This window comes from Aedes albopictus, chromosome 2, assembly GCF_035046485.1.
Source record: "Aedes albopictus strain Foshan chromosome 2, AalbF5, whole genome shotgun sequence".
NCBI lineage: Eukaryota > Metazoa > Arthropoda > Insecta > Diptera > Culicidae > Aedes > Aedes albopictus.
This window is the reverse complement of record NC_085137.1, coordinates 211,591,431-211,616,381: the sequence shown is the minus strand read 5'-3', so window position 1 is coordinate 211,616,381 and position 24,951 is coordinate 211,591,431. Positions and strand designations below refer to the sequence as shown.

At 38.9% G+C, this 24,951-nt stretch overlaps 1 long non-coding RNA gene across 2 annotated transcripts in view; it reads right to left on the bottom strand.

Moving 5' to 3' along the window:
• Window positions 1-24,951, bottom strand: part of LOC115264953 (uncharacterized) — a 480,170-nt gene that overhangs the window by 157,017 nt on the left and 298,202 nt on the right. For both annotated transcript variants that reach the window (XR_009997626.1, XR_009997625.1), the window contains exon 4: window positions 5,153-5,252. This is a non-coding gene — a long non-coding RNA (uncharacterized LOC115264953). The remainder of the gene's footprint in view (window positions 1-5,152; window positions 5,253-24,951) is intronic.

Here is a 24,951-nt window from a genome sequence, read left to right as displayed (position 1 = left end):
CAGAACAATCAGTCTTATATACACACTCGCGCTTGCAAGACGCGGTTACCACAATTTTCATTTTTCATTTTGCAGCATTTGGTGGGGCAATGAGAGCGCAAGTCAGTCCAAAGCCGATGATAAGGAAGGGTAATGGCTGAATAGTCTTTGCTGACCACATAAACGCCATGGGATAGGAAAAGGGTACCTATTTTGGTGTGGGATTAGGGTGTTGGTACAGACTTGACAATATCAATGCTATTCAGATGCTAAATAATTTTAAGGCTCAATAGTGAATCGCATACCTTCCAAAACCAAAAAACAATAATCCATAAAATACCAAGCAAGTCAAAGAAAGAAAAAGCGGATCATCCGGCACAGATGGCCAACCTTCGATATATGCCGGAAGAGCTCATGAAACACTTGGCAAATCGATCTGGCTTTGTGCCAAAGGGTGGTCTAGTGTCAGAGGAATGAAGAAACATGGAAGATTGTGATTGAAGTGGATGACATCAGGAAAGACAGCATTGTTTTCATATCATGTTTTGGATTGGATTTGTGGTTGTGTTTTTGCGCTAGGAGATAATGAACAACCTTCAAACTGGAAAGAGTGGTTTTCTTCAATGATCATGCTAGTTTCGTGTATCAATTATTTCTGCCATGCATTGTTTAGGTAGCTGCATCGTTGGAGCGGTTGAGCGAGGAAAGGATTGCTTCAAATATAGCAAACACAGATGAAATTTTGTATTTCAAGTCCGCATTTTTTTTTGTGTAAACCAAATGAATGTTGTTATTATAATGATCTAGGTTCACGTCTTTGTTGTTGCTTGACAAATGCATAGCCAGAGTGCGATTTGGTGGAGTGCAGTGGGTTGACTGGAATCTAAGGCTACAACACTGAGTGAGATGCGAGTCTGGGTCATCATGAATACTCTACTTTTTCTTTGGATCAGATCTTCAGTCAGTTCTTCTATCAGACTAAAACGGTAACATTTATTGGTTAAAACTTGGGGCTTGTTGTGTAAATGTTTTTGGCATTAGAAACGAATCTGTGGTTCTAAAATGAATCGACAGCGGTCTGATCAGGTATGTGTTCACACAAAGTGAGTTCTGATCCTGGGCGGTGTGCGTTTGCAGCCTTATTCATGTAATGGATCTTTTTGGTTTGTTACGTAGTATTGCAAGGTGTGTACAAGTGTTGCAAGTTTGAATGCAAAGAGTGATTTGATTGAGCGGAGCAGATTTTTATGTTTTAATCCGCGTTGTTTGGAAACAGTGTATAGACAGGACCCTGTTATGAATGTGATTAGTTTTATCTGTCCTGATGGTCGAAGCGGTGGATGAGCGAGCGTTCGGCAAGACATAATGGTGATTTCCTTGGATTCCTTGAGCGTGAAGAGTCTTTGAATTCAGTTGCAAGATTGTCATTGGCAGAGGGTGGTCTCAGTAAAGGACAAACACTTTGCAATCCTGGTTCAACAGCGCATTAGAACTTCGAATGCACAAATCTCAAGAAGCAAGCTTCGAATAACAGTGTCACTTTTATTTTGTTCTTGCTTGCTTGTGAAAAGCTTAAAATGAGGAGATTAAGAGTCCTGGTTTTGTTTTTAATTAGATTTTTGCGACTGAAAATCGATAGTAGATGCAGAAGTCGGCCATTGTTGCGGCCATTTTGGGATTCTTACCAAGTCTATCCTTAACTTGAGCAATGGATTAAGAAGCAGGCATTGTCTTGTTGGTGCATTGCACTGGGAGGAGGAGAAATATCTGCTCTTTAAGGTTAGGTCGGTGCAACATTTTGAGAACTTGTGATTAAATTCACTAGAAACGTATTGCTGTGATTAAATTCACTGAGGGTGTACAAGTAGCAATGGATTTAATAGGTAACAGGCATCCATTGTGGAGGATAATAAATGGGGTAATTAAATTCAAATATCAGTCCAACTTGAGAATATTCCGAGGAACGAATCCAGTAAAGCGAGAGGTCAGTAATTGGATAGGTTCTGCTGCGACAAAGTGCGTTCTGGAAAGTCGTGTTACAGAGAGCATCGCTGCGCTGGTACTGCAGAATAGTGCTGAAGTGCGGATGGTCTTAGAAAAGGATTCACCAGTACATTTTGGAAGACACTGCAGCGGTCACATAGAACGGACACCAGAAAAGCGTCTTTTGGAAGAGGTATTCAATGGGAAAGCATAATATACTGTTGCCTTCATGCCACGCCGCTCACATGAAGGATTTTTGCTGCTGCAAAGGATATTCGTGGCATCGGGGTCGTATGGTTAATATCATGATCCATTTGGCCGTGTTATGATGTGGAATGCTGGTTCGATTCACGACGCAGTTGTCATGTGGTGTATTTGACTGTGCGTTATCTGGTCTGTTGTCTGGTGTCGTGCTCCCTTCTAAGATAAAATGACAGCCATACAGAGAAAATTAAACGTGTTGATGGTTTTTGCATAAGTAAATATTCAGAGTGACTGAAAGCGTTTCACTAGACCAAATGAAGAACAGGACCACAATTCCACGATAACTAATAAGTGATAATTTGTTGAAAGATATTGAGAAAGTCGTATTTTCGGAACTTGAATATAATATGCGTGTGTTAATGACTACTGAACCTATAAAAAGGAGTAAGTGGAACAACTGCTAAAGAAAAAAAAATACTGTCAGAGTATTTTAACTGTGTTTGGTCGTGGTTGTCTGCCGTTACCATTTGTCAGATGGTGATTGGTGCTTAGAGAGGAGAGTGTCACGCTCTTGATAAGTCATATAGGGCCGGTCGATTGTTTTTTGGTAAGGAGACACACGTTACTGTAAGGGGGGAGAGACGGAGCAGCTTTGCTTCGGAAGTGTTCACGATTGTCTGAAGGATGGTACGTGCCGATCAAGTAGAAGTTAAGAAGTACCAGTAGGTGTAGTTTATTCATTGAGTGTGGCATCGAATCACTACATTGAATTCATGATTATCCCATATGACGTTTAGACAGTTTTGATATTGAACGGATTAAAGTATTAGTAAAACTCTAGAAATCTCTAAGCCTATGTACAAATTCAGATTATTGAAAGGGGGATGTGGTGACGAGCGACTCATTCACTTTCATACAAGGCATTCGCGCGCATACGCGCACCTGCGTGAAGCCTTTGTAGCCTTCCCACTCTGCGCAGCACAACAGCAGAACAATCAGTCTTATATACACACTCGCGCTTGCAAGACGCGGTTACTACAGACCCCACTAGGTACGTGTAGTCAAACCAAGAATAGTTCTATGACCCTTGTCGGATGCTTAATTCGGAATAATTATGCAAATTATAAGATTAGTAAGTAACCTTAACCACTAGGCTAAATGGAGACCCTATTGAAAGAAAAAAAGGACATAAAACACACATCAAGAGCTCTGGAGAATATCTAGAGGAAAATCTTGGAAAAAATCAACGGAAATATAGAAGATTTACGGTGAATGCCCCTAAACTATTCTGAGGTCAATCCTTTGAAAAAAATAGGGAAGAGTTCCTTGAATTCTGAACGATTACCGTCGGAGAATTCCTGATGGATTTTTAGGACGTCTGGTGAGATTCTATAGCAGAATTTTGGAAGGAAATCTTTAGAAAGTTTTAATAAAGAATATTTCAAGGAATTCCCGAAGCAAAACTGATATAATTATACTAGGTTACACCATTTTTGAACTCGATAAGCTGATGATCATTTCTGGTGAAGAAGCATGCCCTGAGTTCGGGAACGCGAAAGAAAAAATACAAATTGGGCCCACAAGAACCCCCCACGACGAAGAGAACAAACCTGCCGATAATACCCTTTGTCACCCTATGTCAAATAAACAATGAGAAAGATTTTTTAAATTGTTTTTTTTATTGAAAAAATAAATACATTTCTTCATATATTTTTTGGAAATTTTGCTAAAGTTTCAAGAGACCTAAACCTCGCCAATATCTTGAATTTCATCAATCTGACGCAAAACCTGCATTCGGATGATTGGATGATATTACATTCAGCTTTAAATTTATGGAAAAAGATTTAAAATTGGTTGAACAAAACGCAAGATATTTGAACTTTAGTTAATTCCATATTTTAAAAAGTTGTTAAACTCAATATTGAGCTAAAACTCAAAAACTTTTCTTCTTCACGGTTTAGAAATCAGTGCTAAATTGTGCTTCAAAAATTTTGGTCGTTGACAGAAGTTCACGACTTTCGTTTTATTTTGTAAACTAGTGTTATAGGACAAGATTCCGAAAAAATCCGTGAGGAATCTTTAAGAGAATACCGAGAACGGAGGCCTGAAAGAAGTTTAAGAGGAATATTTACAAGACTTCCTGGAAAAATCCAGAAACAGACCGGAGAAAAATTTCTGGAGGAATCCCGGGAAAAACCCTTGAAACAATTTCAAAGATAACACTTAGAAGACTAGGTACAGGAAAAATTCCAGTACTAACTTGGGAATGAAAAATTCCGAAAAGAATCCATGAACATTTTCAAGTAAGATATCTTGAAACATTGTCATGCAAAAAGTCGTACAATGTCCTTCAACCTAGAAAGAGTTCGGGTAGAAATCTCTGGAAGAGCTTCGGAAGAATTCCTTATTAAAGTCTCTGAAATAATTCCCAATTTAACCGTTGAAGTAGTTCCGAAATGAATGTCTGGAAGAATTGAGAAAAGCACTTCAGAGTTTTTTTTTTTGTTGAATCTTTCCACGAACTCCACAAGAAATCCTTGAAAGAATTTTGAAAGAAATTCCTGGAAGAATTCCGACAGTTATTTCTAAAGAAACTGAGGGAATCTTAGCAATTCTTGAAAGAACTGAGGAGAAAACTACAAAAATACCGGGTTGAATCCTTGAGAAACTTCCAGGATGAGTTTCCTTCTTAGAACATTCTGACATCGTGATAGGGATCAAAGTTAACAAATATATTCGAAGAACCATGGTGGGGTTTGGAGGTATCAAAACGTTTATATTTCCATTGCGTTTTCTTTTTTTTTTTTAATAAAGAGCCGTAGCGGAATAATTCAGCATGCCATTCATTCGGAAATAGAATACATTAAAGTTGACTAATTCGCTCAAATTAAACTAATGTTCGTCACCATCATAATCCCCATACCCAAAGCCAATCAAGTTGTTAATAATTTGGAAGTAGTTAATTTATTCACTACTTATACACTACCTTATTTAATCGTATTGACTAGCAGTAATTAAGTACACAGCGTGCATTAAAAAAGTCCATCGTTCGTCTCTCCTGTATGATGAATCCAATGTATCGTTATCTGTAAAATCAAATGGAAATGCAACAAAGTAAGTAAAAAGTGAACATAGTTACCATTTCATGTATGGCTGAATATCAATCAACTGTTTTTTTTTTTTTCGTTTGCCATCCCCACATAGGTCTGCGCGCAATTGGATCGATAATATTGTTTCCATTCGGGAAAATTAAAATAAAACCAATTAATGTTCCGCTACTGCGAGCAAACATCGCATTACCGTTCGCCAAACAAAAAACACGCTTAAATGAATAATGTTAAATATCACCTATCAACCCGAGACAAAAGATAAATAATTGCATTAAAATTTGTATCGATCCGCTTTGTTACCGCCCGCCCCTTGGCCTCGCCCTCTCCGACTTTGTCATCCAACATCAGCGCTAAAATAACCCAGGTTCATTGTGTTTTATGTCAACCCCCTCTTCCAGGTTCGAACCCGGCTCAGAGGCGTAACTGGGAACCCAAACATAAACATATTTTCATGATCGAAAACGAACGCTCATTATTTTGTTCTTTGATGTCAAAATAGAATATTTCGACGTTTTGAAAAAATGATAGAACAATCTCTTCAGACAAATCCTAATATCCGGATTGTAAAGTGTAACCCAATCAACATCCCTTGCTACGCCCGTGATGCCCCCTCCACAACCGACCAGCATCCGATATTAATGACAATGATGATGAGCAACGCATTTGCATTGCACTCACCGGACGGAATCGAATCACGCCATAATGTTCTACACCAGTAATTCCACCCAGGGACCGCGGCGAGAGTGACTCGGATGGCCGGAATTATAATCAAATTTCGTCCCTGCTGTTCCGGTTCCGAGGAATGTGCCAGACGAGTGGAGCATCCGGAAAGGGGGAGGGCATTGTTCGAACCTGGTTCGAGGGCTGGCACGAAAAAAAGGATCAATTATGCCACCCCATCCGACGATGACGACGCCGCCCGACCGGAGACCATTGAAGCGTGAAGGAGTCAGTGCAGTGGTGGCGCGCGGTTGCATATTTTATACTCCCTGGTTACCGGTGGTAAGTCGATGGGTGGGCTGACACTTTCCGGCTCCCGGGGGTTATGGTTGCAAATGCGCTCAGCAGAGTTGTTGATGCTGTCAGGGCTTCCGCGACTGGATACGCGGAATTATTTTTAATGTCATAATTACTTGCGTGTAATTGCGAGCAAACCGAATTTGATCAATAATTGCATTGATTATGACAATGCAGTATGACTGCGAGACAAAAGGTGAGCTGCCACACTGGAGCATATAAAATCAGTTGGAACATTAAGCCGATGGAAAATTGATCGAATGTTTTAATGATTGTATTTATTTCAAGCCATGGTCTTAATTCTTTAGAATGCATTCTGCTATAAAAGTTATTATTTGAAATTGATACACTTTCTTGTATAAAATTGTTCACCATTTCTGAATATTTAGTTTTCAGTGTTGAGTCCATACTATAGTAAGTGATCACGGTGATCACTATTTAGCTTTTCTAGCTCATCACACAAATTGCGTGGACGTGCCCTTTTTACCCTTCTTACACCCATAAGAAGGGTATAAATACCGCTCGAAAAAACGACTTTCGATCCGAGGCCCACAGGGCTCGACGAACTGAACAAATGTCTGTGTGTGTGTGTGTGTGTGTGTGTGTGTGTGTGTGTGTGTGTGTGTGTGTGTGTGTGTGTGTGTGTGTGTGTGTGTGTGTGTGTGTGTGTGTGTGTGTGTGTGTGTGTGTGTGTGTGTGTGTGTGTGTGTGTGTGTGTGTGTGTGTGTGTGTGTGTGTGTGTGTGTGTGTGTGTGTGTGTGTGTGTGTGTGTGTGTGTGTGTGTGTGTGTGTGTGTGTGTGTGTGTGTGTGTGTGTGTGTGTGTGTGTGTGTGTGTGTGTGTGTGTGTGTGTGTGTGTGTGTGTGTGTGTGTGTGTGTGTGTGTGTGTGTGTGTGTGTGTGTGTGTGTGTGTGTGTGTGTGTGTGTGTGTGTGTGTGTGTGTGTGTGTGTGTGTGTGTGTGTGTGTGTGTGTGTGTGTGTGTGTGTGTGTGTGTGTGTGTGTGTGTGTGTGTGTGTGTGTGTGTGTGTGTGTGTGTGTGTGTGTGTGTGTGTGTGTGTGTGTGTGTGTGTGTGTGTGTGTGTGTGTGTGTGTGTGTGTGTGTGTGTGTGTGTGTGTGTGTGTGTGTGTGTGTGTGTGTGTGTGTGTGTGTGTGTGTGTGTGTGTGTGTGTGTGTGTGTGTGTGTGTGTGTGTGTGTGTGTGTGTGTGTGTGTGTGTGTGTGTGTGTGTGTGTGTGTGTGTGTGTGTGTGTGTGTGTGTGTGTGTGTGTGTGTGTGTGTGTGTGTGTGTGTGTGTGTGTGTGTGTGTGTGTGTGTGTGTGTGTGTGTGTGTGTGTGTGTGTGTGTGTGTGTGTGTGTGTGTGTGTGTGTGTGTGTGTGTGTGTGTGTGTGTGTGTGTGTGTGTGTGTGTGTGTGTGTGTGTGTGTGTGTGTGTGTGTGTGTGTGTGTGTGTGTGTGTGTGTGTGTGTGTGTGTGTATGTGTGTGTGTGCGTATGTTACAAAAAATGTCACGCACGTTCCTCAGCCGTCTGATATCCTATTTGGATTCTCTTAGTTGCAAATGAAAGCTACAACATCCTAGTAGAAGCTTATTGAATTTTATTACGATCGGACATTTGGTTACCGAGATATCTTTCGAAGAGTACTTTGAAGTAATATATAGGTTAGCTTTTTGAGAAATTTTTGACATTTAGCATATTGAAGAATATCTCAGCCGTCTGTCAACCGATTTGAGTTCTCTTGGCAGCAAATGAGAGCTACAACATCCTAGTTGAACGCTCTGAAATTTTATTTCGATTGGACATTTGGTTACTGAGATATCTTTCCAAGAGTATTTCAATAAATTCCTTTTTTATTATTATATTCGTTTGTTATCTTGCATGAGCTTTTGACCAATCTATGGGAAATTATTGTTCAATCAATAATGCTAACCTCATATAAAGTGTATACTAGCAGGTTATTGTTTTCAATAAAATTATAAATTATAAATTACAAATAAACAGGAATTCTATGAATACATACTAACAATATGTTAAATGAATGCTTTGAATTTATATATTGTGGGAAAAATGCAAGAACTGGACAGCCAAAATAACTAGCTAATCCCAAAACTGATTAGCATAGTAGATATATTATTTTTGTTCTTTTAACACCATAACCATGAATACCAAGTACTTCGGAGCTAATTTATTCGACTGATTAAGAGATATTAGACAAAGTGTATCTCGCTGATTTTCTTATCCATTTGTTAATCGATTCAAGATCTTTTGGCAGTTAAGAAAAGATACAATATTCCATAATATGTAAGCTATTTTTTAAATATTTCACACAAGATTCTAGAAGGTGTCTGGAATTTCTGGTAGTTTAGTCCATGGTTCATGATGCTATTTTGGAAACCAATCCACTAGATGCCAAATCCACAATATTTTCTAGAACTTTTGGTCCATCACACAAAATAAATATGTTAAATACAAATAATACAATAATTCGCGGGGCCCGTGGCGCAGTGGCTACACGTTCGCTTCATAAGCGGATGGTCATGGGTTCGATCCCAGCCCCGGCACTTCGTCAGTTTCTCTTCCCCCCGAGAGCGGCTGGCACTTGACCCTCTTCTGAGCTCTCATAGCTCAAACGGACCCGGATAATTGGATATCGGCGAACGGCAACCCATAATGGACGACCCCCAACCGGACTGGAAAAAGGAACAACAGCCACACATCATTTCATCGTCGTGCTCATCATTCTACCAAGGACAGGGTAGAAAAGTGAAAGCAGCACAAAGGCAAACCAGTTCGATATAGTAGAATAAGAATATAATAGAATACATTTAGGCGCTGTACAAAGTGTAAGTGCAGCCGCCAATTGGAATCGCTCACGTAGTGCCGTATTGGACAAAAGAGCTGTAAAATTGGTTAAGTGCTTAAGATTAAAAAAAAATAATACAATAATAATTTTAATAAGTGTAAGAAGGGTTCTGCTCACCATAGGTGGATTAAATCGGGTTTTCATATTCATATTCATATGAAGTTTTGCTCATGTATGCTCAAGGTGGCCCACACTTATATGAAAAACAAAAATTTCGAAAAATGCCAATTCTTACCTCCGAAATCAGCTGTTTTGGATTCCCAGAAGCTACGTTCAAAATTTGAGCAAAATCAGTTGAGCCTAAGGGGGCACTCAAAACGCTTGAAATTTGTATAGGAAAACTGAAATGTATGCAGAAATTTTAAGTTTTCGAATTTTGCCGCTAGGTGTCGCTGTAAGCGTTCAATAATCAAACCGTTTGGTATTATTGTAGGTGACTATATGCCAAATAACTTTGTCGAAGACCGCAAAGTGATCCAACGTCTGTGAAAAAAGTTATACCCTAGGTACAGTGAGGATAAACTTTTTTGTTGTTTTTCCAATACATGTAAACATTGTAAAGGAATAATATCAATAATGAAATCTCAATAAACCCCTCACTTTGCCTAGGGTATAACTTTTTTCACAGCCGTCGGATCACTTCGCGGTCTTCGACAAAGTTCTTTGGCATATAGTCACCTACAATAATACCAAAGGGTTTTTTATTGAACGCATACAGCGTCACCTAGCGGCAAAATTCGAAAACTTAAAATTTCTGCATACATTTGGTCCAGTTTTCCCATACAAACTTCAAGCGTTTGGAGCGCCCCCTTACGCTCAACCGATTTTGCTCAAATTTTGAACGTAGCTTCTGAAAGTCCAAAACAACTGATTTAGGAGGTACGACTTGGCATTTTTCGAATTTTTTGTTTTTCATATATACGGCCACCCTAAGATCATGGTGCAAAAAAATCATGGTGTTACACGCAATATGAATTCCCAAGAAGGGGTTTCAACATGCTGTGGTGCTAACATCGCCAAGTACTTCATATTGGGATTCTGGAGAAGGCTTCGGATGGTGATGATTTCAAGGCAACTTTAATATGAAGTCATTAGCTCGACTCTTATAAAATTTTATTAATGTATCAAAAACAATAGAGAATATCGAGAAAATTATCAATTATAAAAAAAAATAATGTGGTTGTGAAAAAAACAATAGAGAATATCGAGAAAATTATCAATTATAAAAAAAAATAATGTGGTTGTGAAAGTATTTCGATCCTGGACAATTAGTGATGCTAGAATTGGAGAAGACTCCATAGATTAAGTCAGAATTCCTAGATAGAACATTTTGATCGGAATCCTTGTTGCAATCTACAGAGATTCCTCCAGGATTACTCCACAGATTCGTGCCTGTATTTCTCCAGGGATTCCCTTAAAAAAATCCTCCAATAATTCCTCCAGGAAGTCTCATATATTTCTCCATAAATTCCTCAAATAATTCCTCCAGGAATTCCTCCAGTAAATACTCCAGGAGTTCCTCCAAAATTACCTCCAGGAATTCCTCCAGAGATTTCTCCTGAAATTTCTTCTAGAAATAATCCTCTAATAATGTCTACCAGAATCCCCCCAATATTTCCTTCACGGATTCCTCCAAACAATCCTAAAGGGATTTCTCAAGAATATCTTCCAGGAATCCCTCCTGTAATTCCTCGAGAAATTCCTCCAGGAGTTCCTCTAGAAAATATCCAGGGAATTCTCAAGGAATTATTTCAAAAAATGAATTATTTAAAAAAATCCTTCTAAAATTCCTCCACAAATTCCTCTAGAAATTTGTCGAGAAAGAACGCCAGAAATTCCTACAGGAATACCTCCAAAAAATCCTCCAGGTATTCCTTCAGAAATTCCTCCAGGGATTTCTACAGAAAATACTCTAAGAATTTCAACCAGAATTTTTCTAGATAATCCTAAAAGTATGTTACATTTTTTTTAGAAATTCCTCCAATATACCACCAGCGATTTCTTCCAGGAATTCCTCCACGGATTCCTCCAGAAAATCCTAAAGGAATTTTTCCACGGAATCCTCCAGGAATTTCTTTAGGATTTTTTCCAGAAATTCCTTCAGGAATTTCTCCAAGGATTCATTACTGAATTTCTTCAAAAATTCACCAAAAACTTCTTCCAGAAATTACTTCAGGAATTCCTTCAGAAATTTCTCGAAGAATTCCTTCAGACATTTCTCCAGGAAGATGAGGCTATTTCTCCAGAAATTCCTCAAATAAATCCTCCAGGAGTTCCTCCAGTAAAACTCCAAAAATTCCTCAAGAAATCCCTCTTGACTAGGAAAAATCTTCTATGAGTGTCTGCCAGAATTCCACCAATATTTCCTCCACGGAAACCTCCATAACATCCTAAAGGAATTTCTCACGGAATTCTTCCAGGAATTTCTTCAGAAATTTCTTCAAGGATTCTTTCATGGATTCCAGGAAATTCTCAAGGAATTTCTTCAGAAATTCCTCCAGGAATCCTTCCATGAATTTGTTCAAAAATTCTTCAAAAAATCCTCCAGAAATTCCACCAGGAATTCTTTCAGAAATTTGTCGAGGAAGAACTCCTGAAATTCCTCCAGGCATTCCTCCACAAAACCCTCTATGAATTTCTGCCAGAATTCCCCAAGAATGTCTCCCGAAACCCTTCCAAGAATTCCTCGAGAAGTTCCGCAAGGATTTTGTTCAGGAAATCCTCCACGCATTCGTCCAAGAATTTCTTCAGGTTTTTTCCAGCAATTTCTCCAAAAAAATCTTCAGGGATCCATTAATATTTTTTTTTCAAAAATTCCCCAAAAAAATTCTTCAGGTATTCCTTCAGAAATTGCTCGAGTTGTTCCTTCAGACATCCCTCCAGAAATTCCTCCGAGATGCTTCCAAGGATTTCTCTCCGAAATTCATCCATGGACTCCATCAGAAAATCCTCAAGTAATTTCACGCGAAACTCTTCCAGGAATTCCTCCAGGAGTTTCTCGAAGAATTCCGTGAGATATTCCACCAGGGAATCCTCCACGGAATCCCCTAGGAATTTCTACAGGATTTTTTCCTGAAATTTCTTCTGGAATTCCTCCAGGGATTCCATTATTTTTCCAGGAAGCCTAACATATTTCTCCAGAAATTCCTCAAATAATTCCTCTGGTAAATACACCAATAATTCCTCCAGTGATTCCTCCTGAAATTTCATCTAAGAAAAAATCTTTTAAGAATCACTCTCAGAATTCCTACAATATTTCCTCTAGGGATTCCTCCAAAAATTGATCCACGGATTCCTCCAAATAATCCTAAAGGAATGTTTTACAGAACTCTTCCAGGAATTTCTCCTAGAATTCCTCGAGAAATTCCCTCGTGGATTCCTTCAGCAAATTCTCAAGGCATTTCTTCAGGGATTCCTCCTACGATTCATCCATGAATTTCTTCAGAAATTCCTCAAAAATTCCTCCAGGAATTCTTTTAGAAATTTCTTAAGGAAGCGCGCCAGAAATTCTTCCAAGAACCCCTCCAAGGATTCCTCAAAAAATCCTTTGGGAGTTTTTACCAGAATTCATCCAGAGAATCCTGAAGGAATGTCTCCCGGAACTCATCCTAGAATTTCTCCAGGAATTCCACGAGGAATTCCTACAGGGAATCCTCCTTGCAAGGATCGGTATATTCGCCTCACTCCATTCATATTCACTCCTCTTTGCTGAAGCGAATCGAGAAAGATGCAGCAAACGGATCGTCGCGATCAAACACGCAACCCCATCACCAGTGGGAAGCGATGAGCCATCTGCTTGACATGAATATTCGTTGCCATTCGTCGCAGTTTGGATCGCAAGCGAATGAATGAATGGCGAATGGTGAAGAATACTGGTGAGCGATCGAAGCGGCTATTATCATAAGTAGAAGAGAATTTCTGCATGTAATGCATACATTTTTACTGTATTGTCGCTGAAAAGCTAGATTTGCAAAGAAAATAATTCGAAAACATCAATAATTCGTATGCACAATATCAATCGCATCACTCACGAATCGCATTCGCTTGCGATGCGAATGTGGACGAATGAATAATTTCCAAGTGTGGCTTCCCACCGTTCGCCGGAGTTTGCTGTCGTCGCTGACAAGCACACACACGAACTCTAGCGACAACCGTTCGCTGCTGACTGTCTTCGAATGGGGAAGAAGATGAAAAGTGGAAATCAGGAACCCTGCCTCCTTGCATTCCTCCAAGAATTTCTCCAGAACTTTTTCTAGGACTTTCTCAAGGAATTCCTGCAGGGATTCGTTAAAAAAATTCTTCAGAAATTTTTAAAAAAATTCCTACAGGAATTCCTCCAGAAATTCCATCAGAAATTCCTCGAGGAGTTCCTTCACAAATTTCTCCATTAAGCCTCATATATTGCTCCACAATTTCCCCCAAATAATTCTTTCAGGAATTCCTCCAGTAAATACTCCAGGAATTTCTTCAGAATTACCTCCGGGAATTCCTCCAGAATTACCCCCAGGAATTTCACCAGAGATTCTTCAATATTTTCTCCAGGGATTCTTCAAGAAATTGCTCCACGGATTCCTCCACAAAATCCTTAAGGAATTTCTCCCGGAACTCTTCCAGGAATTCCTCTTGGAATTTCTCGAGCAATTCTTCCATGGATTCCTCCAGGGAATTCTACAGGAAATTCTCAAGAACTTCTTCAGAGATTCATTTCTTCAACAATTTTTTCGTGATCTTCTTCAAAAATTCATCCAGAAGTACCTCCAGGAATTCTTTTAGAAAATCCTCTAGGAATTTCTGTCAGTATTACTCCAGAGAATCTTAAAAGAATGTCTCCGGAACCCTTCCAAGAATTTCTTCATTGTTTCCTCCAGGAATTTCTCTATGAATATTTCCAGGAATGCCTTCAGAAATTCCTCCCTCTTTGGATTTCACCAGAAATTTCGCAAGAAATTCATCCAGGGATTCCTCCAGGAAATCCTCCACATAATCCTAAATCAATTTCTCCCAGAGCTCTTCTAGGCATTCCTCCAGGGAAACTTCCATGGAATCGTCATGAAATACCTCCAGAGATTGCTGCCGGAATTCCTACATAATATTCTCTGAGAATTTCTGCCACAATTCCTCCAATATTGTCTCCAGGGATTCTTCCAGAAATTCCTTGACGGATTCCTCCAGAAAATCCTAAAGGAATTTTTCCCGGATTTTTTCCGGGAATTTCGCTAGGAATTCCTCCATAGATTTCTCCATGATTTCCTCCAGGAGTTTCTTCGGGAATTCATCCATGAGTTTCTTCAGAAATTGCTAAAAAAAACCTTCACTGATTCCTTGAGGAGTTCCTCCAGACATTCCTTCAGGAAGCCTTAAATACAGGGGATGGCCAAAATGTTTGGGATAGGCAACTTTTTTTCTCTCACAAAAAAGTTCAACATGCTATAACTTTTCATAGAGTGCATCAAAAAATCTCAAATTTTGACTGTTTGTCAACCTATTATAAGTGCATCATTGGTACAAATTTGGGCTCGATTAATTTATCTTTTGCAAAGTAACAACCGTTCGGATAAAACACTATTTTTAAGACAACTCATTTTTGAGCTATCATATCTCGGAAACCAGTGAACCAAATTGCGACACGAATGCACCCTGGTGTCAAGTGTCGAAAATAAACAAACAAACAACAGTGAACCAAATTGAATGAAATTTTGAACGTACACTAGCAATATACAAATGCTTCACAAACTATTAAAACATAGATACTTTTTGAACGTTGAAAAAAGTTATCATGGATAGACACTTTTTGGATTTTTCTCGAAAAAATGTAATTTTTTTACGTCAATGTCAATAATTTTTAGTGTTGATGTCCAAACATTTTCCACTTCTGTTCTCAAGTTATCTTCAATCAGATATATTAGAGAACACATTTAGTATATTTTGTGTGGTATTGTAAATTTGACTAATTTTCCTCTATATGGGTAAAAATTTCAACCCGGTATAACTTAATTCGCCGTGAAAAAATATTACATTTTATAACGTTGTATTAAGTATCAATATATTATTGATAAACGTTAAAAAATTCATTCAATTCGGTTCACGGGTTTCCAAGATAAGACAGCTCAAAAATGAGTTGTCTGAAAATTAGTGTTTAACCCGAACGGTTCTAACTTCGTGAAAAACTATTCAATCGAGCCCAAATTTGTACCAATGATGCACATATAACAGGTTGATAAACAGTCAAAATTTGAGATTTTTTGATGCACTCTATGAAAAGTTACAGCATGTTGAATTTTTTGTGGGAGGAAAAAAGTTGCCTATCCTAAACATTTTGGCCACCCCCTGTATTTGTCCAGAAATTCCTCAAAGAATTCATCTAGGAATTTCTCTAATTATTCCACTAAGATATCATAAATGAATTCCTCCGTGAATTCTTCCAAAAAACTCTGCAGCAATTTATACTGAAACTCCTCCCGGAATGCAAACATGGATTCCTCCAGGAATTTCTCCAGAGATTCCTCAAGAAAATCATTAGGAAATTTCTCCAGGAAATCCTCCAGGAATGATTCGCAAAAAATACCTCAAAGAATTCTTTCGGGAATTCCTCTATTAATTCCTTCAAAAATTCCATCAGTAATTCCATCTTGAATATCTACAGGGATTCTTCCAGAAATATCTGCAAGGATTCTTTAAGGAATTCGTGCTCTGATTTCTCCAGTAAATCCTGAAGAAATTTCTCCCGGAACTCCTCCAGGAATTCCTCGAGAAATTCCTCCAGCGATTTCTACAGATTTTTGTTCATGATTTTTTTTCTGGAATTTACCAGGAATCTCTTCAAAAATTTCTCCTGGAACAACTATAAAAATTTCTCTGATTTTTTCTCCAGAAGATCCTCTTAAAATTCTTCATGGATTCCTCCAATTTTTTTCCGGAATTTCTCCAGGAAAACCTCTAGGGATTCTACCAGAAATTTCTCTAGGAATTCTTCAGCGATTCATCCTGGGATTCCTTCACGGATACCTCCAGGAATTCCTCCTAGGATTACAGCAGGGATTTCTCCAGGAATTTTCCAAAGCTTTCTCTAGGATTTCCAAGGATTCCTCTAAGAATGTCTCCAGGGATTCCTCCAAGTATTCCTCCTGTAAATCCTCCAGAAATTCTTCCAATAATTCTTTCAAGAATGCCTCCAGAACTTCGTCCAGGAATTTTTCCAAGGATGCTTCCAAAGATGCCTTCAGGAATGCCTCCACTGATTCCTCCAAAGATTTCTCCAGTAATTTCTGCAAGGATTCGTCAATGAATTCCTCGAATAATTCATCCAGAAATTCATGCAGGAATTTTTCCAAAAAAATCCTTTAGGAATTCCTCCAGCAATTCATCCTGGAATTCCTCCAGGAATTATTTCATGGATTCCTTCACGGATTGCTTCTGTTACAATGATACACTATGCCCAGGGCAGTCGAGAAAAGTTCCCGACCGGAACGGGAATCGAACTCGCCGTCTCCGGATTGGCGATCCGATGCCTTACCACTAGGCTAACTGGAGACCCCAATTCCAAACTCAGGCTCCTTCAAAAGATCGGTCAGTGTCCGGGTGCTCCCGGTCACGATTAGTTTAAGTAAGAGATGGGCAGTCCCAAGTATCGAACTTCCAATTGCAATTCCCTTTCTCGCCACTGAGGTCGTTGCTATTGGTTTGGGTTCGTATTAGAATCCAATTGAAAAGAGTTTTTTTTATTTTGTGTAATAATTGTGCCACATAATTTTCACTGATGGAAAGCAATGCATTAATAATAAAAAATCAATTCTGTTTATTAAAACTCTACGAAGGCAACTTCACATTTGAAATGCACAGCAATTGATTGCATCCAGTTCTCCTGCCTCTGTCGAACCCAGAACCCCTGCTCCATCACACCATATATGAACATGATATTGAACAGGACAACGCATTTCGATGACCATCCAATATCACACAATCGCCATCACCCAAATCCGATGCAGTAGTGCACAACTGACTGTGGCATCCGGTCACACAGGAAAAGCAACCAAAATCCTCATTCAGTCAGTGCGCTGTGTTTATATGCATATGCGCTCCCCCCATCATAAGGGCCCGCTGCTACCATGGGTGCGAGCAATGACAATGCGTCGCATGATCGTCGACAGCCGGAACGGAACGGTATCTGGGTGGCTCTGCAGGGATTTGGTAATTATTGATAAAACCGGTTGTCACAACAAGCGCTGGCAAGGATCTCATTGCATATGGATGCACTGCACACTGGCACTGCACACACCTGCATCAGGGTTTCATTCACAGTCTGCGTCGTCGCACAGTGATGCGAGGGCGGAAAAAAGTCGAAAAATCAACTTACGTATTTTGATTCAAATGTATTTTTGCATTTTTCCTCGACATTTGAATGATCTATTTTCAAAATTTGGTGCTGATTGAACGAAAATTGATTTTTTTCCAGAGCTTTAAAGTGGGTGTAAATCATACTTGAAATTTAAGCTCCCATATAAAATGTATGGAAAAACAAAAACAAACTTCCTCTAAGTTTTCAAATATGAGCACACATTTGTACACATTTGACGCTATATTCATTTTGAAGATTTTTTTGTCAGCTTTCAGAAAACCTAGGGGTTATTTTGCGCAAACTTGCGCAACATATGTTTTTCGGCAAAGAAACAACTAGAAAGCCCTTATGTTGAATGACATTTGACCTCCTGCTTATAGTTAGCGTATTGCTTTACTTATTTTGCGAATAAAAGGAGATACATTTATATCTTCAAATTGTTACGATTGTATTGCTTCCATTTCTTATCTTTTATCATTCAACTTTTTATTTTCAAGGCTCAGACGTCATGAAACTTTACGGAGCCATGCAAGCAACTCATACATAGACGAGAGGTCAATGGGAAAACATCTTTATATCTAAATTATTTCCAACATTTCCTCAAATTCTACATTGAAGAAATTTCTATTAATTTGTTTCGGCTCAGCTACCATAGCGCATAACAGAGCCGATGCTTGTTGTAGAATGTTAACATTTTTATATGTGAAAAGTATTTTAACCCTTCAGCGCGCGCGCTGTTGTAAAAAGTACAACACCACCAAAAAACCTCGCTTTTCGTATACAGCGCGAGCGCGGTGCAGTTTCGGTTGCTTGATGGCGCGCGTCCTGGAAGGTTAAGACAAGACATAAATAGCTATTATGCGCGCAGGTATTCAGCAAGAGTACATTGATGCTGTCTGTTTTCGATTTATGACCGTTCCAGAATATTTTCGTATTTAAAATTTCAATTGCAATGGTGTCCCTTTGGGCCCTAATATTCAAATCTGATCTTTTGATAAGTTGGTGGGCATGAATTTATCAACAAGCAAAAGTTTGATATTCGCGCAAAACGTAACGCGTGGAATGTGTCAAACGCCATAAAAAGGTAAATTGGCATAGACAATTTTCAGTAAATAACTACGGAAGTCTTTAAAGAACTTTAATTGAAGCTGATGAGCAGATTTTGTTAAAGCTGGGACGTTACGCCATACAGGGCCCATATAGCCGAGGCGGTAAACGCTCGGGTATTCAGCATGACCATGCTGAGGGTGACGGGTTCGATTCCCGGTCGGTCCAGGATCTTTTCGTAAAAGGAAATTTCCTTGACTTCCTTGGGCATAGAGTATCTTCGTGCCTGCCACACGATATACACATGCAAAATGGTCATTGGCAGAGGAAGCTCTCAGTTAAAAACTGTGGAAGTGCTCATTGAACACTAAGCTGAGAAGCAGGCTTTGTCCCAGTGAGGACGTTACGCCAAGAAGAGAGAGAGAGACGTTACGCCAATAAATAGAAGGAAGTTGTTTTTATCGAAATTGTAAACCCACGTATCTAAAATGAAAAAAAAAAACAAAAAACAAAATACTTGAACTTATTAATCCATGTTTAATATATCAGGTTTTGTAATTGTTTGCATTACACACATCTGGTAAACTTTTTTTTGTCCTAAATGAGTAATTACATGCTTTTGTTTTTCTATCGGATATTTTGCCTAATTCAGTTAGATCCTAATTTTCGCCACTTCCACAAGCATTAACCAATAACTCTATGCTCTGGCTTATTTTACCGGTAGCTGTTCGAAAAATATTTATTTACAATATTTTTTTTAGTATTGATTCAACATTTTTTTGTGTTCATGAATATTAGAAATTTATGGAAAATATAAATAAATACATAAATAAGTACTGGTACGAAATTGTTTTAGTTGGTTCAAAAGTGTAACGGTCAAACGAATCTTCTGATCATTTAGGAGAACTTCATATAGGAGAACTTCAACGTTTCTCAAACTGAACAATTATTTATTTTAACCGGTTCATAACTAAGTTGATTTTAGCCAGTTTGCAAAATCATTTAGTTTCGTTGATCTGTCAATCTTCAAAAATAATAATGTTTTTTTTACACTGACACTGCACAGGCGGAACTTTTTTATTCTTTTCAAAAGTTTATCGGATTAGTGAACCGGCTTTCCTTATCACTTAATTTGGTCCTATGTTTAATCGTTCATAAAAATAAATTAACAATTATCAAGCTGGACAGCAAAATTAATTAACCGGTTCATAAATCATTGTTTTTGATTAACCGGCTCTCAAAATTATTTTTTTTGTCGAATGGGCATCCATTTACTAGTGGGATGATTTTCTTGATTTTACCGGTTCGAAAATGAACCGGTTTTCTAATTCACTTATTTTATTTTTTGTGGAAGGTTAGCCATAAGAAGTGATTATAAAACAACTATCCTCAAGAGATATACTGTAATTATTTAACCGGTTCAAAAATAGATTGGTTAGACAAAACGGTCCAACAAATAATGTATTCTCCACTTGTTTATCATCATAATGTATAGAACATCAGCATAAGTCCAGTTGGACGAAATGCTTGATTATACCGGTTCAAAACTGAACCGGTTGAGCAAACCGTTTCGCAAAATAATACATTTTATTCATGTTTAATTTCCCATGAAAATAAATTATAAAAAAAATTAACGATTTTTAATCGGAATTATAAAATATTTTTTACCGGTTCAAAAATGAATCGGTAAAATGAACCGGTTCGGCGAAATGAACATTTCTGTTGTACTATTCGCTTCTCACTCAAAAAAATCTGTTATCTCCATTGGTTCCCTATTGGACGTTGGAGGGTAAAAAACATTCCCAAATTGTCCACTCCCCCGGGGGAACCAAGATTCCGGAACGGTCCTGAAAGTGGCCAACCTGGCCCAAATGTTCTGAATTGACTTCTAGTGGACATATTTTGCAAAATTATGGCAAACGATGTGTCGCAAGATGGGTTTTAAAAAAAATCTCCAAATTTTCCACTTCCTCAGGGGAACCAGGATTCCGGAACGGTCCTGAAAGTGGCAAATGTGGCCCATAGGAAGTCAACATGACTTCTAGTTAACTTATTCTAATAAATAATAAAGTTTTTATAAGCTTTGAACGAATATCATGCATGTTAAGACTTTTTGCCACCTTTTGTATGGAGCCGCATCACTGTGCGTCGGTTCACTTCCTTTCCGTCGCACCAATCAAACATGCATTCGCACTGTTTTATTATTTTTAAACTCAATCTACAACATGCTGGCCATGTAATTAACGCCGGCCCAAGGGTAGCGCACAGTCAGTGGATTGCGATAGGGGTTCCAGATATTCAAGGGAACAGTGGCTTTTTGATTCATTCATTTCTTTATGCTTTAGGTGTAATGTTTTTTTTTTACAAGAACTGTACTACCCTCACTCGCATAACAGTCCCATATGAACAGGAAACCCAGCAAAGATGGGACTGTTATACGAGTGGGGGCAGTGTATATTCATTATAAATGTTATTATGTAAAAAATGGTTCTGCAATATATTTTTTATTGATTTTCCAATTAATATAACCAACCAAATCTACTTTATGCACCAAGGGCGTAGCCAGCTTTTTGGTAAGTGGGGTAAGACGGCCGTAGGATGGGAAATGAAATGCAAGTCATCATCGCGCTGTTTGTTGCGATCTACTGCAGTGTACGGTATCACTTCGATTTATTTGCTAAAACTATTCCTCTATTTCTAAACAACAATTACTAAATTACCAAGTGAAGCTAAAGTTTGTGGATTATAAAATTATTGAATTTAATTGTAAGTAGAAGTAAGGTACGATTGAATTTAAACTAAATGCAATTCCTAATTTGTAGCCAACACACAATCACCGGCAATCGATACGATTCTTCCAAGTTTCCCAAAACGTTCACTAAAATTGTAAGTAAATGTAGCAATCGATCCAAAAGTTTGGGAATTAATTAAATGATATTTATAGCTTGATGCTTACACGATACCCAAAGAGTTTGCTATCAAGTTCAGGTGTGACCAGTGAGTCAAAATTCAACCATCGCGCAACAATAATGACAATGTCGCAACCTGTATTTGTTGCGACAAACAAACCCATGCGATATAAGTTTGTCCCAACTTGAAAATAATGGGATTTACATCGTACACCACGAGTTTTGAGATTTTTAAGCCTTGCATTGCGATTTTCGAACGGTAACTTCGAGTCGGTAAACACTGCAACTCTGGTGAAGCTCTATCATAAAACAGCTTCGACTTTGGGTTAGCAATAATTGATTATTCACGAGTTGAAAAGTACGCAACAAATTCAGCTTCCGTTTTGTCTGCAACAAAAAATTTCGAGATCATGTCATTATCTGTTACCAGTAGGAATAAAGAGTAATCGTCGCACCTTCTTTGATGCTTGTTTTGTGCCTCTTTTGTCTGACAATTCTCTTCACTGGGTGTGACATTACCCCACCCCCAACAAGTATAATAACATTATATTCTAAAAGCATTATACATATAATCTTTCAGCAGTCACGCTGTTTTTTTTTTTTTTTTTATTGATTAATGACATTTTACACCAAATAGGTGCATTCATGTCTTCTTAGATCTAATACACAAATAATTCAATTAAAACTTTTCAGCACTTCAGCTATGCGTTTTTCTTGCTTTCTCGATCGTTTATTCAATTTTACAACCCAAGCGTCGACGTCATCATATGATGGATCCGGGCCGGAGTCCGAATCGCTATCGTCACTAGCATTGTTGTCGGTCTTTCGAAGGTCATCTATCGGCTTAGCTGCTGTCGTATTCTGGTCCTGCTCTATCCCTCGTATGACTTTCTTCTTACTTGGCGGCGGATTCATTGACGATGCAACGGTACTGCTCACGGAACGCTTTTTCTGTTGCTCACGGGGCTGTAGTTTTGTATTAATTTCGGTAGACACGTCCATCTGGTTGTCAGCCTCACTGTGTGCAATCGGCGACTGCTGTTGTGTGGTTTGATTTCTTTTGTCTTCGGACGATACTTCAGAGCATTTTTTGTTGGGGTGTGCTTTACGCTGGCACTGGCGGCATGTAACAATTTGCGAACGATAGGTGACTGTAGTGACGTGATCCGATATTTGGATAAATGACGGCACATGCTTAGCGAGTTCGATCCTCACCACGCGAACGCCGTTTGGGATTCCGGGAAAAAACTTTTTCCACAGTTCGCGCGCCACTGACTTGACTTTTCCATACTGCTGCATATACTCGGCAACAACTGCATTCGGTACGGCGGGTGGAAGGTCATGAAGGCGAACATTAGTTGCATTGTCCTCGATGTATACGGGGATGTTAAAACTCTTGTTCTCGGCTATTATAGAATGCTTGAGATGATGGGCGGATGCAACTCTTTCGGCTACTTCTAAGCCACACATCTCAATTAGCGCGCATTTGCGGATGGTGTGTATCTGGAGATTCTTTACGGAAGCAAAGTCCAGCGTGAGTTTCTCATCGAGAAATTGTTTTATTTTACCCGCACTCGGTCGAACGGGGAGAACGCTGAAGTCGACGACTAATGTGTTTTTTCGTATGGCATTCATTGTTCACAATGAACAATGCTGCCTCAAAGCTAACCGAATACGAGAGCCCGCTCTGTGGCAAAACGCGACCGGACAGATCAAACGGTGGCTGACAACTGAGTCACGCTGTTGTATTTTATTTAATAAACGTTTAAAAAAGCTCTCCTGTTCTACACAAATTAACGTGGTACTGGTAGCTGCCAATTTTTGGAAGATTCAGGATTCTTCTTCACTCGTGCATTATTTCTTCTGGAGCTCAGAATGTTTTTCGATAATATCTACAAAACATTCGTAAGAAATTTTCCTTGACTTCCTTGGGCATAGAGTATCTTCGTGCCTGCCACACGATATACGCATGCAAAATGGTCATTGGCAGAGGAAGCTCTCAGTTAATAATTGTGGAAGTGCTCATAGAACACTAAGCTGAGAAGCAGGCTTTGTCCTAATGAGGACGTTACGCCAAGAAGAGAGAGAGAGAGAGAGATTCGTAAGAAATTATGGATGAACTCTTCTGCAAATTATGAATTCTTTTGAGGACTAACCCATAATTTTCATCACGACGTCCTTGAACATTTTTTCCAGTTGAGTATAATGAAAACCCATCCGAAGATTTTATGAAAATATCTGCATTATGTCTTTCATGATTAACTGGAGTTCGTTCGGTAATTAAACATTCAGTTTGTCTATGCATATTAGCAATCTTGGGATGTCCTGGATTCTCTATCCAATATAATGTCAATTAGCGTACTCCCGGTACGATCCTTGGAAGAATTGTTGAAGGTATAAACCCTCGAGGTATCCCCGTGAGAATTCCTTAAGGGAATACCTGGAGAAATTCTTGATAAATGTCTTGCAGGTATTTCCGGAGGACTATCAAATAATGGAATGTTTGGAAAAATATTGGGAATTTAAAAAAGAATTCCTAGAGAAATTCTTCGAGGAATCCCTGGGAGGAATCCGAAAGAGCCTTCCATGGGTGAATTCCTGAAGAAATTACTGAAAGCACTTTTAGCAAATAAATACCTGTATGCTGCTTAAAGTAAGTCACAGTGATCACAGCCGACTTCAACGCAATCAAAACTTACACTACCGTGACTCTTGTGTGATATGTGTGTTGCTTGGAAGAATCCCTGAAGGATTTATTGTCTCGCATATTGTAAGAATTACTGATGGAATCCCTGAGTGAAATTGTGAAGAAACTACTGGAGGAATTCCTGAGAAAAATCCCAGGATAATTTTCTGGTTCCAGTATGCATCCTTTTATCTTCCAATATGATTCGCTGGAAGAATTCTTCTAGAAATTCATGAAGTAATTAAAAAAATCTTCAGGTAACCCTGGAGAAATTTTTGGGTACATCCCTGGAAAAGATGATTGAATAATTTCTGGAGGACTCCTGGATGAATCTTTGAAGCGAATCTTAGAGGAACATCTGAAGAAATCATTTGAGGATTTTCTGGAGCCATCCCTGGAACAATTTCTGGATAAATCCCCAATGAAATTCCTGGATTAACCCCTGGAGGGATACCTATAGGAATGTCTGGAGAAAACCCTGATTCCCAGATGAATCTCTGAGAGAATACATGGGTGATTTCCTGGAGGAATTCTGGGAGGAATTCCTAGAAAAATTTCTGAAGAAATCTTTTAAGGAATTCCTAGAGGAAATACTAGATAAATTTCTGGAGACTTCCTTTGAGGATTTTCTGGAGGAATTCCTGGAGGAATTGTGGGAGGAATCTCTAGAGAAATTTCTGAAGAAATCTCTTGTGGAGTTCCTAGAGAAATTTCTAGAATCCTTGGAGGCATTTCTGGATAAATTCCTGCAGAAATTCCTGGAAGAATTCATGGAGGAATTCCTGAAACAGTTCCTGGAAAAATCTCTAGAGAGAATTC